Here is a 17,082-nt window from a genome sequence, read left to right on the forward strand (position 1 = left end):
TCTCTCATCCAGAACATATGAACACTGCCACAGTGTCAGCATGCTTTTCTGCATCTTATGCATTGCATTGTGCCTGGTTATGTAAAGCTTAGTGCAGCTGCGTAGCCATTAAAACCCATTCCGTGAAGCTCTCTAAACACTGTTCATGAGCTAATCTGAAGACCACATGAAGTTTAGAGTGTTGTAGTGACTGACTCCAGAAAGTTGGTGACCTCTGTGCACTATGCGAGACCCTGCTTTATCAATTTATGTGGCCTACCAATACATCGCTGAGTTGCTGAGGTTCCTAATCACTTCCACCTCATTATAACACCACTAACAGTTGAGTGTAGAATATTTAGTAACAAGGAAATTTCACTACTTGTTGCACAGGTGGTATTCTATAATGCTGCCACGTTGGAATTCACTGAGCTCCTGAGAGAGACCCATTCTGAAGACTGCATGCCTAGATGCTTGATTTTAAACATGTGTTGCCATGGAAGTTTTTGAAACAATTGAATTCAGTGCTTTGGGTGGGTAATTAAAAAATTCTCTGTAGAACAATATGCCATTTAGCATCTTTAGCAAGTTAAACATTTTAGGCTAAATATTACCACAAATTCACAGTCAAAAACTGATAATGCCTGAGATTGACCTTTTACATCCAATCTATTTACAGTTATAAAAATATTCCTTCAGACAGAGCTGTGTATATGTGTTTATATTAAAATGTCCAAATATATCTTATTACCAAACTTTAATAGGTATACTCAACAACTGCCATAATAACATAACGTATTTTTTTCTGGATAGTATTTGTAGCCACGCTGCTCTATATATACAAATCTGGTATACATTTACTTGTGAGAAAAGCAAAGCAGAAAAAAGACGCACCGAAATCCAGTTAGCTTTTAAAAATATAAGTTGAATTCAAGGCAGTGCAAGTCAACATAAAACAGTGTCACTGATATAATACTGCAATGCTCACTCACATATAAGGCCACACTTGGTGGTGCCTTTCTATTCTGGATCATGCAGTACAGCTTACCTCAACTGAAAATGTGGACAGACCTCTAAGAAAATCTGATATCTCCCCCACAGCACATCTATCTATGCGTGCGTGCATGCGTGCGTGTGTGTGTGTGTGTGTGTGTGTGTGTGTGTGTGTGTGTGTGTGTACATGTTTAGACATTTTTGTGAGCACAGGAAATTGGCATACTACTATACTTGTGGGGACCAACAATCCCCACAGTAAAAATGAAGAGTAGAAGAGGGTTTGAAATTGAAAACTAAAACTACTCCCCTGACACCACCTTGTAGTCTCCTTCAAATTACACCTTATGCACAAGATGTACTCCACCAGTGTGCACCTTCCTCCGCTCTTTAATGTCACCCTATGGTCATCCCTCTCCTTGAAATATCTGTTCACAACAGCCCTTTCCATTTTTTTTTACAAAGGCCACTACCATCTGCTTTTCTGCATTTCACTACTTAATACCATACCTACCCAACACCTCTTAATCAGATTGATTAATTGATTTCCAGGTTCAAACTCATGTTCCTGCCTGACACTTTATTAACCTCTACAACAGAATAGCAAGATGTGACAGAAGAAAATAATAACGAAGTGATGTGGATGAAAAGAATAGCAAGTAGGGCACAAGTATCAGGTCCAGTGTTCCATGACTTGAATGAAAACCACCTTGTTCCTCCTGAATTAAAGGTTCAACTAAAAGACACACTCTGCAGCATGCTGGAATAAACCCTACCAGAGAGGCTGAGGAGGGTTAGTTAGACAAGCACAATCTTCAGTCCCCCTTCCTAACCCTCTAAAGCTTAACCTGTTGCTGCAGGGGTTTTTTTAAAAGATCGGTAATTTCCACAATTCCTGAATCATTGGTTCAATTGAAAGAATTCCAACGCTTCCTGAAAGCAGCAACTCTGTAATTTTTTTGTGATATTAGGGTCATTACAGTAATCCCAGGCACCAGGATCCCCATGAAGGTAAAGGTTGGAAAAGAGATGAGAGAGTGAGTGAGTGTGATGAAGCTCTAAGAAAAAACATTTTGTCAGCCGTAATGTTTTTGCTGTTAGCTGTGTTGTTTTCTGTATTATTTGCTCCTGCTCCCATTGGTTTTAATGGGATAAATAGGGGACTACCACCTCTGAGTGAAAGGAATAAAGGGTGAACTTTGGGAAGATCAGCCAGATAAGAGGGAGGCTGACTATAATATAAAATATAAACCATTACTGGAGTTTATCAGAGTGTTTGATGGACTCTGCTAACATAAAAAATAAGCGTTTGAGAATGTGCCCCAGTGACCATAATAATACAGATAAATGATACTGTGGGAAATCTGGAGCTTCAGATTTGCTTTGGAATACAAGAATTGGCAGTTTCTCCTATGATTAAATTAGTGATTTAATTAATTATTTTACTTTTTCTTTTATTTGGCTTTTATTTATATCTTATGTAATTTTATTATATAGCTCCAATGTACAACATTTTGTGTCAGCTTTGGCTGTTTTAAAGTGCTTTATAAATAAAGGTGATGATGATGTTGATGATGATGATGATGATGATGATGATGAATATGATGATGATGATGTCCACCATTTGGCACTCTGTGCTTTTTGCAAATGAGTGCAGCTTCATCCTGAGCACTTGAAAAATAAATATATCTATTTTTTGTGCCAACAACAAACCACTCCTCCTGCCCTTTGCTAGATTTATTTTTGGCCATGATAGTACCTCATGTTCTGCTAGAAAGATAGCAAACATTAAGCCAAGCCTGTGCAAGCTTTGGAAATAAAAGCTAATCCTTGCTATGATCCCAGATTTTCCCTTCCAGTAAGAATTTATCATTTAATTAGTTCATCAAAATGGTAAGCTAAAAGCTGTGCGTGTCATGAAACGCTGTGTGGCAGGCAGGAGTAGGACCCAAGGTGCAGACACTCAGACTCGAAGGATGAACTCAAAACTCAGCTTTATTGCTGGCAGGGGGAAAGCATACAAAACTAAACTGGGAAATATAAACTTACATTTGACGGGGAGGCACACAAGGAAACACACAGCTTGAGGGACGACGCGACACAGACTCAGAGAAACACAGGGTTTAAATACACTGGGAAGTAACGAGGGGAATGAGACACAGAAGGAGGGCACAGCTGGGAGAAATCAGGACTGACGAGACAGGGAAGCAAAGCACGACACCTTCACATAAGACACGGACCTTCAAAATAAAACAGGAAACACACACACACACACACACACACACACACACACACACACACACACACACACACACACACACACACACGCAAGGACACAGACTCCGAGACGCGGGCTTCACACAGGGACCTGACCACACTAGAGGGGATACACAGGCAGGGACGACGGAAAACAGAGGGAGCACAGAATGAACACTTGGGAAACCAAAACAAACTGTCATAATTCATAATATCAAAAATAAGAGTACAAAATCAAAAACACTGGGTCACCGACCCAGAACCATGACAGTGCGCTCACTTCTATCTGCACAGAAATTAAATGTATTTATAACAAACTATTTTATAGTAATAAATTATTTAATATTATGTTCCCAGGAGCTATATATAACACCTGTCTGGCAATAACAGAAAGTCTGACTCTGAATTTTATATCACATGTCTTGGATTTTGATGTCCTGTAATTATACACCAGTGGCACTGCAAGTTTAAAACTGGCTATCAAAATATCAAAGATAGTTGGAAACACAGACAAGTTTATTATATACTGTATCAAATTAATATCGATTTATCTTCAAGAATTATTAGAATTAATAACCCACAAACCATCCAGAGCACTGTTGTAATTTACCACTAACTATATTGTTATTTTTTTTACATTTTCCATATTTATGAGCATAATCACTTGAAGGAATATATGAACTAAAATACATTGGCAATATTTTTTTCATTAAGAAATACAGCTATATTGATTGTTTTTGAAAGTATGTTGTATTAGAAAAGAAGGATTACATATGTAGTAAATGAAGCAAAATAATTAATTTATTTTTGACCATATCAGTATCAAGAAGCAAGGTGTCAGACATTCATGACCAAACTAAGGAGAGTGTAAATGCTGAGGAAGCAGAGCCGTTGTCTATAAAAGCAGCAGCTCTGGACATTTGCTCTAACTGACAGGCATCTAAGGCGGGTGAGTACAGTAAAGCATTCAGCTACCATGTCTTATCTATTGTGTATTATATGCTCTAATTTACTTTATGTTTTACATTTTTAAATATTCTGTTATTCATTTTTTTGACTGAGACTGAAAATTTTGCTTTTTGAATGGATCCTTAAACTGAAGCGTAAAATGTCCATTGATGTACCTTTACTTATTTTATAGCACCTTGACATACACAGGATACCAAGGAATTTCTGTTTGCATCAGCTGAGGTAAATTCCATGAATCAAAAAGAATGGATGTCAATTATGGGTTGTATAATAAGTACAGTATATGATTTATGTGTCAATCCATCATATTTTCAGTCTCCAATAAAGTGCCACCATGAGCACAGACGCGGAGATGGCGCAGTATGGCGCGGCGTCCATTTACCTCCGGAAGCCAGAAAAGGAGAGGATTGAGGCCCAGACTGCTCCATTTGATGCCAAGACGGCCTTCTTTGTGACTGATCCTGATGAGATGTATGTCAAGGGCAAACTTGTCAAGAAGGAGGGTGGTAAAGCCACTGTTGAGACAGACGGAGGAAAGGTAGATGAATAATCGACGTACTTTATCTATTTGTTAAATACATAGTGCCAGACTGTGAAAGCTGATGTTTTCTAAGTGATCTTTATTTTCTATTCAGACGGTCACTGTAAAGGAGGATGACATCCACCCCAGGAACCCTCCAAAGTTTGATAAGATGGAGGACATGGCCATGATGACCCACCTTAATGAGCCATCTGTGTTGTTTAACCTCAAAGAGCGTTATGCATCATGGATGATCTACGTAAGTTTTCACTTTGCTGTGTGTGAAATGAAAATATCGTGCTGATCTGTAAATGTTTAAATGATATTTGTTCTCTATGATACAGACCTACTCTGGGTTGTTCTGCGTTGTCGTCAATCCCTACAAGTGGCTTCCTGTATATGATGCTACATGTGTAGCAGCATACAGAGGAAAGAAGAGGATTGAGGCTCCACCCCACATCTTCTCCATCTCTGACAATGCCTATCAGTTCATGCTCACTGGTAAGATCAATTCCCTATTAAAGCTTTTAAATGCATTTAGGACTTTGACTTAAACAGATGACCATTAATCACTGCGTGAAAAAAATTGTTTCTTAGCACATAGCTACTTATAAGTGATAGGAAATAAATGAATCCTAAGATTATTCAAGACATGCTTATATGTTTTTCTTTTAGATCGTGAGAACCAGTCTGTCCTGATTACGTGAGTATAATACAAACTACATTAAAAATCTATAAAAAACTTTAAGGCATTTTAACAATGTGTCCCATAATCCCCAGTGGAGAATCTGGTGCAGGAAAGACTGTCAACACCAAACGTGTCATCCAGTACTTTGCAACAATTGCAGCTCTTGGAGCTAAGAAGGCTGAGCCAACACCTGGCAAAATGCAGGTATATTCTTTATTCAGCACCAAAGTCTTTGTGACAAAAAAGAAAATCGATTTTGGAAGATCAGCTCACATAAACACAATATATTCTTGCAGGGCTCTCTTGAGGATCAGATTGTTGCTGCCAACCCTCTGTTGGAGGCCTACGGTAATGCCAAGACTGTGAGGAATGACAACTCCTCTCGTTTTGTAAGTGATTAAAACTGAGTTAATGTAAATACGCTTTTTACTACATGCTCTCATGAAAGGCAGTATTAATAAAGATCTACCCCTCTAGGGTAAATTCATCAGGATTCACTTTGGCACATCTGGCAAGCTGTCTTCAGCTGATATTGAAACGTGTAAGTTTGAACCACAGTGCAAATTACAGTTATCTGTGATAGAAATGATATTTAATCAGTCACTTAAATGTATTCAAACACTGGGAAAGAGAATCAAACTGATATGTCTAGAATCCCCGCCCCCCTCCAAAAACCTCTAAATATTATGTAACAGATCTGTTTAGTGCTCTTACAGCACATAAAGAGATGAGTCACTTAATTTCAGAAGAAGTAATTTTGTCTGTTGTGGTGGAACACACGGATGCATGTACAGTGTGGTTACACTATATATATAAGTTATATACTGTAACCCAGTAGTTATCATGTGTGTAAGTTTAAGTAGGAACATATTGCATCTTCACAGAACATTAAAGTATAATAAGGTATACTGTGAAGAACGTTATTAGTAAAGCAACAGAACTGAAAAAGTTTCAAACACACCCCAATGACAGCCAAGAAAATGAATGGATGTATGATTCATTTTGCAGTCTTGACTGTGATGTCTCATGTCCACAGTGTCAAAATTAATGTGTTTTCCTTAGATCTGCTGGAGAAGTCCCGTGTCACCTTCCAGTTGTCTGCTGAGAGGAGCTACCATATCTTCTATCAGCTGATGACTGGCCACAAGCCTGAACTTCTGGGTATGTTGACAGGACAGCTAAATTTAAATTTTAAAACCATTAAAATCACATTCTGAGCAAAAAACAAGTTAATTTCATTTCTCCTTTCAGGCTCTTCTGATCACAACTAACCCTTATGACTATCCAATGATCAGTCAGGGTGAAATTACTGTCAAGAGCATCAATGATGTGGAGGAGTTCATTGCAACAGATGTAAAATCACATTTGACACAGAATCTTATATTTAACCATAAATATCTTCATTTCTTTTATTTATTAATAGCTGATTTCATGTTTTTTCTTACAGACTGCTATTGACATCTTGGGCTTTACTGCTGAAGAGAAGTTAAGCATCTACAAGCTGACTGGTGCTGTGATGCATCATGGCAACATGAAATTCAAGCAGAAGCAGCGTGAAGAGCAGGCTGAACCTGATGGCACTGAGGGTAATTGACAAAATAATATGATTTTTATTGTGAAAACTTTGTATATTGGACAAATAATTGAAGTAAAGTGTATTTATTTGGTATTATATATCGTTTAATCCAACAGTGGCTGACAAGATTGCGTACCTATTGGGCCTGAACTCGGCTGATATGCTGAAAGCTTTGTGCTACCCAAGAGTCAAGGTTGGCAATGAGATGGTGACCAAAGGTCAGACCGTCCCACAGGTAATTTAAAAAAGGGAGACTTTTATTATCATATTATAATTATAAACATTATAGCAGTATTCATATGGTTTTGTATAATTATAAATTCTTGTTTGCCAGGTCAACAATGCTGTCTCGGCTCTGTGCAAATCTGTCTATGAGAAAATGTTCTTGTGGATGGTTATCCGTATCAATGAGATGCTGGACACAAAGCAGCCCAGACAGTTCTTCATTGGAGTGCTGGATATCGCTGGATTTGAGATCTTTGATGTGAGCACTTGAGACATTTCACCACATTTGTTAAACTTTAAATACTTTAGTGCCATGAAATTAGACATGTTTGTACTATTACAGTTCAACAGCTTGGAGCAACTCTGCATCAACTTCACCAATGAGAAACTGCAACAGTTTTTCAACCATCACATGTTTGTCCTGGAGCAAGAGGAGTACAAGAAAGAGATTCAATGGGAGTTCATTGACTTTGGTATGGACTTGGCTGCCTGCATTGAGCTTATTGAGAAGGTAAACAGCTACTCTGGAAGAAATGTACATATGGCTGCATATGTTACCTATGTTGAAATTTTAATATGACATGTGACATTTTCTCAGCCAATGGGCATCTTCTCCATCCTTGAAGAGGAGTGCATGTTCCCCAAGGCCTCTGACACAACTTTCAAGAACAAGCTGCACGATCAGCATCTTGGCAAGACCAAGGCATTTGAGAAGCCAAAGCCTGGAAAGGGCAAGGCTGAGGCACACTTCTCTCTGGTTCACTATGCTGGTACAGTGGACTACAATATCTCTGGCTGGCTGGACAAGAACAAGGACCCACTGAATGACTCAGTTGTGCAGCTCTACCAGAAGTCATCAAACAAACTGATGTGCTTCCTTTACGCAGCCCATGCTGGAGCTGAAGGCAAGAAACAAAAGTGCTCACAAATTCCAGTGTCCAGTACAGATAGCTACAATGTGCATACTGTAGGCTAATTTTATACTGTGAAAAATATTTTTCCAATTCCAATAATGAAATTTACTGTTTATGAAAACAGAGGCTGGTGGTGGCAAGAAGGGTGGTAAGAAGAAGGGCGGTTCCTTCCAAACTGTGTCTGCTCTTTTCAGAGTATGTATAGATTTATATATATTAAAAAAAAATTAAATGCTTATTTTTAAATAGTATTAACCTATTATCTAATGATGCTGATCTACAGGAGAATCTGGCCAAGCTGATGACCAACTTAAGAAGCACTCATCCTCACTTTGTCCGTTGCTTGATTCCCAATGAGACAAAGACCCCAGGTAAAACACCCACAGTCCTATTAACTGCAAAAATTACAGTAATAATATAGAAAAAGATTTGAAATGTTTTGCATTTCTGACTCTTAGGCCTTATGGAGAACTACCTGGTCATCCACCAGCTGAGGTGTAACGGTGTACTGGAGGGCATCAGAATCTGCAGAAAGGGTTTCCCCAGCAGAATCCTCTATGGTGACTTCAAGCAGAGGTGACAGAAAATTACAATATTAGAAAGGAAAAATGAATTCATTGTTGTTGTAAAGGGCAAACTTCAATATGATGGAAGAAAAATCCAAGTAACAACTGTAATTGTATCTCTCTTGAAGATACAAAGTGTTGAATGCCAGTGTCATCCCTGAGGGACAGTTCATTGACAACAAGAAAGCTTCAGAGAAGCTGCTTGGCTCCATTGATGTGGATCACACACAGTACATGTTTGGGCACACGAAGGTACACTTCATTATATTAATATACATTAACAAAACACTGTCCATTTGCACTTGTACTTATGCTTTTAATGATTAAATAGGTGTTCTTCAAAGCTGGTCTGCTGGGCACTCTTGAGGAGATGAGAGATGAGAAACTGGCTGAGCTGGTGACCATGACTCAGGCTCTCTGCAGAGGATACGTCATGAGGAAAGAGTTTGTGAAGATGATGGAGAGGAGGTAACATTATCATACTAAACTCTATTGCATTCTCTTTTTTATTTCCTTCCTCATATTAAGATCCTACGACACTAAAAGTAACACTCTCATGTTTGGTTTTTAGAGAATCTATCTACACCATCCAGTACAACATCCGTTCTTTCATGAATGTCAAGAATTGGCCATGGCTGAAAGTGTACTTCAAGATCAAGCCTCTTCTGAAGAGTGCTGAGACAGAGAAGGAGTTGCAGAACATGAAGGAGAACTATGAGAAGATGCAGACAGACCTGGCTACTGCTCTGGCCAAGAAGAAGGAACTGGAAGAGAAGATGGTTGGCCTGCTGCAGGAGAAGAATGACCTGCAACTTCAAGTGGCTGCAGTAAGTAGTAGAGAAAAGTACATATTACAACTCTAGTTCATGTATATTAAAGTTAGATATAAAAGGACCACATGTTTGTCTCATCCTCTCATTATTTATTTGCTAAAACAAAAGTGTAGTTAAAATTACGATCAAGAAAAAACTAGGACAATATGACTCACAAATAATCTAAGTTGTGTGTTCAACATGTATTATAGGAAGTTGACAACCTCTCTGATGCTGAAGAAAGGTGTGAGGGGCTCATTAAGAGCAAGATCCAGCTTGAGGCCAAACTCAAAGAGACAAGTGAGAGACTGGAGGATGAAGAGGAAATCAATGCTGAGCTGACTGCTAAGAAGAGGAAGCTGGAGGATGAATGCTCTGAGCTAAAGAAGGACATTGATGACTTGGAGCTCACCTTGGCCAAAGTGGAGAAGGAGAAACATGCCACAGAAAACAAGGTTCAGTTCATATTGATTGTATTCTTAGTTCAAGTAAAGCATGTAATGTTGTTCTTTGAATACACACCTTAAACGTTCAAATATTCAGCAAATTCTTGAACAAAATGAAACTTAATGTATACACATTATTTCAGGTGAAAAACCTGACAGAGGAGATGGCATCTCAAGATGAGTCAATTGCCAAGTTAACCAAGGAGAAGAAAGCCTTACAAGAGGCCCATCAGCAAACACTGGATGATCTCCAGGCAGAGGAGGACAAAGTCAACACTCTGACCAAGTCCAAGACAAAGCTGGAACAGCAAGTTGATGATGTAAGAAACTATAATAATGACGTGTTTGTTTTTAGTTTTCTATGGAAAGAAGTTTAGTACCAAATCATTGTCTTTCCAACCACTTGAATCAACTGACATGATTTTATAGCTTGAGGGTTCACTGGAGCAAGAGAAGAAGCTCCGCATGGACCTTGAGAGAGCCAAGAGGAAGCTGGAGGAGATCTGAAACTAGCCCAGGAATCCATAATGGATCTGAGAATGACAAGCAGCAGTCTGATGAGAAAATCAAGAAGTAGGGCTTTTTTGTAAATAATTTTCTTTTCACACACTGCATTGCAATAATCATATGGACTATGATCGTAAAACCTTTCTTCTTCCACACCAAGGAAGGACTTTGAAATCAGCCAACTTCTCAGCAAAATTGAAGATGAGCAGTCTCTTGGTGCTCAACTTCAGAAGAAGATCAAAGAACTTCAGGTAACACTAACGACCAGTGTTCATAAAGAATATTGTTCATCATAATTCATAAACCTAATTAAGTTTAGGTTCTAATCGATAAATCCAAATAATTTTAAACTAGGCTCAGATTGAGGAGCTGGAAGAGGAGATTGAGGCTGAGAGGGCAGCTCGGGCTAAGGTAGAGAAGCAGAGAGCCGACCTCTCCAGGGAGCTTGAAGAGATCAGCGAGAGGCTCGAGGAAGCTGGTGGAGCAACAGCTGCTCAGATTGAGATGAACAAGAAGCGAGAGGCTGAGTTCCAGAAACTGCGTCGTGATCTTGAGGAATCAACTCTGCAGCATGAAGCTACTGCAGCAGCTCTCCGTAAGAAGCAGGCTGACACTGTTGCAGAGCTCGGAGAGCAAATCGACAACCTCCAGCGTGTCAAACAGAAGCTGGAGAAGGAGAAGAGCGAGTACAAGATGGAGATTGATGACCTCTCCAGCAACATGGAGGCTGTTGCTAAAGCAAAGGTGTTGACATTGTTTATAAAGAAAAGATTTTTTTTGTTTTGCATTTCAGGACCGCCAAAGCGGCTCATTAACTGTTAACATGAATATGACATTACTTGTTGACAGGGCAACTTGGAGAAAATGTGCAGGACTCTTGAGGATCAACTAAGTGAACTCAAAGCCAAAAACGATGAGAATGTTCGTCAGTTGAATGACATTAATGCCCAGAAGGCGAGACTTCAAACAGAGAATGGTAAGTGATGTACAACAAAAAAACAGTCTGTCTCTGGAAATTTGTCATTTAGAGGTACCTAAAAAGTGCAACCAATGAGTGGGTGAAATAAAACAAACTGGGCTTAATACATGTGTGTCATTTACAGGTGAGTTCGGACGCCAGCTTGAGGAGAAAGAAGCTCTTGTTTCTCAGCTCACAAGGGGCAAGCAGGCCTTCACTCAGCAGATTGAGGAGCTGAAGAGACACGTTGAGGAGGAAGTGAAGGTTGTAACTATTTTCTATCTTCTTTTATATTTCAGCACTTACTAATAAAAACAGAGACAAGTTTTAGTCAGTTACAGAGACACTCAGTAACTCTGAGACAGATTATCCTCTAATTTCTTTCTTAGGTTTTAGCTCTTAAATTTGTTATCCTCTCAGCATTAGACTTTTAAATTGATTTCAACGATAAAATATCGAAATCTGAAATCAACTTTCACTTCAACAGGCCAAGAACGCCCTGGCTCATGCTGTTCAGTCAGCACGTCATGACTGTGATCTGCTCAGAGAGCAGTTTGAGGAGGAGCAGGAGGCCAAGGCTGAGCTGCAGCGAGGAATGTCCAAGGCCAACAGTGAGGTGGCTCAGTGGCGATCCAAATATGAGACTGATGCTATCCAGCGCACTGAGGAGCTGGAGGAAGCCAAGTAAGTCATGATGCTTTCATTGTTTAAATTAGTTTATACAGTTGTTTCACTCTTGATCAATACAAAATTATTTTAACAACAGGAAAAAGCTTGCCCAGCGCCTGCAGGAGGCTGAGGAATCCATTGAGGCTGTGAACTCCAAGTGTGCCTCACTGGAGAAGACCAAGCAGAGGCTGCAGGGTGAGGTGGAGGACCTCATGATTGATGTGGAGAGAGCTAATTCTCTGGCTGCCAGCCTTGACAAGAAGCAGAGGAACTTTGATAAGGTAAAGTTTAAACATAACATCTGTCATCAAAGGAGAAATACACCCATTACAACAACTAATTATTTAATTAATTTATTTTAATTAATCTAGGTCCTGGCAGAATGGAAGCAGAAGTATGAGGAGAGCCAGGCAGAGCTGGAAGGAGCACAAAGGAGGCTCGTTCTCTCAGCACTGAGTTGTTCAAGATGAAGAACTCATATGAAGAGGCTCTGGATCAACTGGAGACCATGAAGAGAGAGAACAAGAACCTGCAGCGTATGCTTATCTTGTTATAGATCATATGGATATGATTCTAATGTTTATATTCATTTACAGCTTATGTTGTGGCAAAAACATTTGTATATATCAGCTCCAAGTACTCTAACTCTTGGCTGTGTTTGCTCTGTAGAGGAGATCTCAGATCTGACTGAGCAGATTGGTGAGACAGGAAAGAGCATCCATGAGCTGGAAAAGGCCAAGAAGACTGTTGAGACTGAGAAGTCTGAAATTCAGACAGCTCTAGAGGAAGCTGAGGTAATGTATTTTATAGAATCTTAATTTGTTTGTAATTAAATTTATAAAAGTATCCCTTCTCCAGTTTATCTTGAAATAACCCTTTAATTAAAGGGAACTCTGGAGCACGAGGAGGCCAAGATCCTTCGTGTTCAGCTTGAGCTAAACCAGGTGAAAGGTGAGATTGACAGGAAGCTGGCAGAGAAGGACGAGGAGATGGAGCAGATCAAGAGGAACAGCCAGAGGGTGATTGACTCCATGCAGAGCACTCTTGATGCTGAGGTCAGGAGCAGGAATGATGCCCTGAGAGTCGTCAAGAAGAAGATGGAGGAGACCTGAATGAGATGGAGATTCAGCTGAGCCATGCCAACAGACAGGCTGCTGAGGCCCAGAAGCAACTGAGGAATGTCCAAGGACAGCTCAAGGTGAGTTGGTAGATCATTTGTGTGTGTGTGTTTTTTTATTAACCTAAAAGCATACAGTGATAATATCTTTTGTTTGTTTGAAATCAGGATGCCCAACTGCACTTGGATGATGCTGTCAGAGGACAGGAAGACATGAAGGAGCAGGTCGCCATGGTGGAGCGCAGAAATGGTCTGATGGTGGCTGAGATTGAGGAGCTGAGAGCCGCTCTGGAGCAGACAGAGAGAGGACGCAAAGTAGCTGAGCAGGAGTTGGTTGATGCTAGCGAGCGTGTTGGACTGCTTCACTCTCAGGTTGGTGTTCATTACTTTACAAGAACTTTGAGACATCAGAGAGTGAGAATCACATCATTAAAGTTGTTCCTTTTTCATTCAGAACACCAGTCTTTTGAACACCAAGAAGAAGCTGGAGTCTGACCTTGTCCAGGTTCAGGGTGAGGTGGATGATGCTGTTCAAGAAGCAAGAAATGCTGAGGAGAAGGCCAAAAAGGCTATCACTGATGTAAGTTAGTACGTTACAAGCCTTCTTTTCTTTTCAAAATTCTTGTTCATGCTTGATCAATAATCCCAATGCCACCCATAATTTCAGGCTGCCATGATGGCTGAGGAACTGAAGAAGGAGCAGGACACCAGTGCTCATCTGGAGAGGATGAAGAAGAACCTGGAGGTCACAGTCAAGGACCTGCAGCACCGTCTGGATGAGGCAGAGAACCTCGCCATGAAGGGTGGCAAGAAGCAGCTCCAGAAACTGGAGTCCAGGGTATGTTGTTCTTGAATATCATTCAAATATTTAAAAAAAAAACCCACTTTTATTCCATCACATGATCTCCACCCATTTTCTTCTATTCTGTACTCTTAATATTTATTAAAAGCTGATTATTTATCATGGCATTAAAGGTCCGTGAACTGGAAACTGAAGTTGAAGCTGAGCAGAGACGTGGAGCTGATGCTGTTAAAGGAGTCCGTAAATATGAGAGGAGAGTGAAGGAGCTCACCTACCAGGTGATTACACATTTACCTAAATATTTATTATATTTAAGTTCCTAAATTCTTTCTTCTTTAGCCGTCAGTAACAGTTTGTTATCTATGCAGACTGAGGAGGACAAGAAGAATTTGGTCAGACTTCAGGATCTGGTGGACAAACTGCAGCTCAAAGTCAAGGCTTACAAGAGACAGGCTGAGGAGGCTGTGAGTAAAATGTTTTGTGATCTTTACATATGGAATGCACAGCTTCATAACTGAAATATGTCTCATATATGACCATATATATTTTTTAAATAAAACATATTCTTGCACTGAACAGGAGGAACAGGCCAACACCCACATGTCCAGACTGAGAAAGGTCCAGCATGAGATGGAGGAAGCTCAGGAACGTGCTGACATTGCTGAATCTCAGGTCAACAAACTGAGAGCCAAGAGCCGTGATGCTGGAAAGGTAATTCATGTAATTCATTTTACACAAAATTTACCGTTGTTTAATGGAGTTGTTTGATATAAGAGCTTTATGTTATTAATTTTCTGTGAATTGAAGAGAGAGTGTAGATACTGTAGTTACAATGTAGAATGAATTGTTTTAATGTTGATAATATGTGTTGAATAATTGTACCTTTCATTACTTTTTTTCAGGGTGAAAGTGCTGAATAAGACACATTCTTTTGGAACTTTTTGGCAGTATTCATAAAATATGAACTAACTGTGAAATTGTCTGCTTATGATGTAGTAATTCAATAAACCCTTCATTATGATTTCATGAAATGTAAAGAGTTTAATTTATTCATTATTCTAAAAAAAAAAAAGTCACATTCACATATACAATTTTTAACACAATAGGTTCTTCAGAATAATTGTGATTCATACCTACAGGACATCGTCCTGTGAAATGAGGACAGCACTTTTTCCTTAGTGTTCTCCCTTCTTGTGTTCAGCATTAGTGATGGCAGTGTTAAGTTAACCTTTAAAAGAAAACACATTTCACACAAACCAAGATACTTTTAATATACATTTTTCGTAATGCCTGATGTCAGCTCACTCTTTGCAGCTATAACAGCTTCAGCTGTTCTGGCTTTCCACAAGTTTTAGGAATGTATCTATGGGAATTTTCAACGATTCTTCCAGAAATATATTTGTGAGGTCAGACAATGATGTTGGACGAGAAGGCCTGGTTCACAGTCTAATTCATTCCAAAGGTGTTTAATCTGGTTTTGGTCAGGACTCTGGCAGACCAGTCAAGTTCTTGCACACCAAATTCCCCCATCCAATTTGTGCACTGACACTCCATCATGTTAGAACAGGAAAGGGGCTTTACTAAACTGTTCCCAAAAAGCTAGGAGTATGAAACTGTCCAAAATGTCTTGGTGTGTTGAAACATTTCACTGGAACTAAGGGGCCAAGGCCATCGTGTGAAAAATAACTTCACACCAGCGCGATTCATCTCTCATCCAGAACATATGAACACTGCCACAGTGTCAGCATGCTTTTCTGCATCTTATGCATTGCATTGTGCCTGGTTATGTAAGGTTTAGTGCAACTGCGTAGCCATTAAAACCCATTCCATGAAGCTCTCTAAACACTGTTCATGAGCTAATCTGAAGACCACATGAAGTTTAGAGTGTTGTAGTGACTGACTCCAGAAAGTTGGTGACCTCTGTGCACTATGCGAGACCCTGCTTTATCAATTTATGTGGCCTACCAATACATCGCTGAGTTGCTGAGGTTCCTAATCACTTCCACCTCGTTATAACACCTTGTTATTTAGTAACAAGGAAATTTCACTACTTGTTGCACAGGTGGTATTCTATAATGCTGCCACGTTGGAATTCACTGAGCTCCTGAGAGAGACCCATTCTGAAGACTGCATGCCTAGATGCTTGATTTTAAACATGTGTTACCATGGAAGTTTTTGAAACAATTGAATTCAGTGCTTTGGGTGGGTAATTAAAAAATTCTCTGTAGAACAATATGCCATTCAGCATCTTTAGCAAGTTAAACATTTTAGGCTAAATATTACCACAAATTCACAGTCAAAAACTGATAATGCCTGAGATTGACCTTTTACATCCAATCTATTTACAGTTATAAAAATATTCCTTCAGACAGAGCTGTGTATATGTGTTTATATTAAAATGTCCAAATATATCTTATTACCAAACTTTAATAGGTATACTCAACAACTGCCATAATAACATAACGTATTTTTTTCTGGATAGTTTTTGTAGCTGCACTGCTCTATATATACAACTCTGGTATAAATTTACTTTTGAGAAAGGTAAAAAAGACGGACTGAAATCCAGTTAGCTTTTAAAAATATAAGTTGAATTCAAGGCAGTGCAAGTCAACATAAAACAGTGTCACTGATATAATACTGCAATGCTCACTCACATATAAGGCCACACTTGGTGGTGCCTTTCTATTCTGGATCATGCAGTACAGCTTACCTCAACTGAAAATGTGGACAGACCTCTAAGAAAATCTGATATCTCCCCCACAGCACATCTATCTATACACGCGTGTGTGTGTGTGTGTGTGTGTGTGTGTGTGTGTGTGTGTGTGTGTGTGTGTGTGTGTGTGTGTGTGTGTGTGTGTGTGTGTGTGTGTGTGTGTGTGTGTGTGTGTGTGTGTGTGTGTGTGTGTGTGTGTGTGTACATGTTTAGACATTTTTGTGAGGACAGGAAATTGGCATACTACTATACTTGTGGGGACCAACAATCCCCACAGTAAAAATGAAGAGTAGAAGAGGGTTTGAAATTTTGAGCTGGAGGTAGACTAATTACTTGAGGAACCCAAGTAGCATGAGATGCAGTGCCAAAAAC

At 39.5% G+C, this 17,082-nt stretch overlaps 1 pseudogene; it reads left to right on the forward strand.

The window, feature by feature from the left end:
- The first annotated feature begins 4,516 nt into the window (after positions 1-4,516).
- LOC120439949 lies at positions 4,517-15,002 on the forward strand (annotated as a pseudogene).
- Positions 15,003-17,082: the final 2,080 nt, after the last annotated feature.

This window comes from Oreochromis aureus, linkage group 4 (genome assembly GCF_013358895.1).
Source record: "Oreochromis aureus strain Israel breed Guangdong linkage group 4, ZZ_aureus, whole genome shotgun sequence".
In the NCBI taxonomy this organism is placed as follows: Eukaryota; Metazoa; Chordata; class Actinopteri; order Cichliformes; family Cichlidae; genus Oreochromis; species Oreochromis aureus.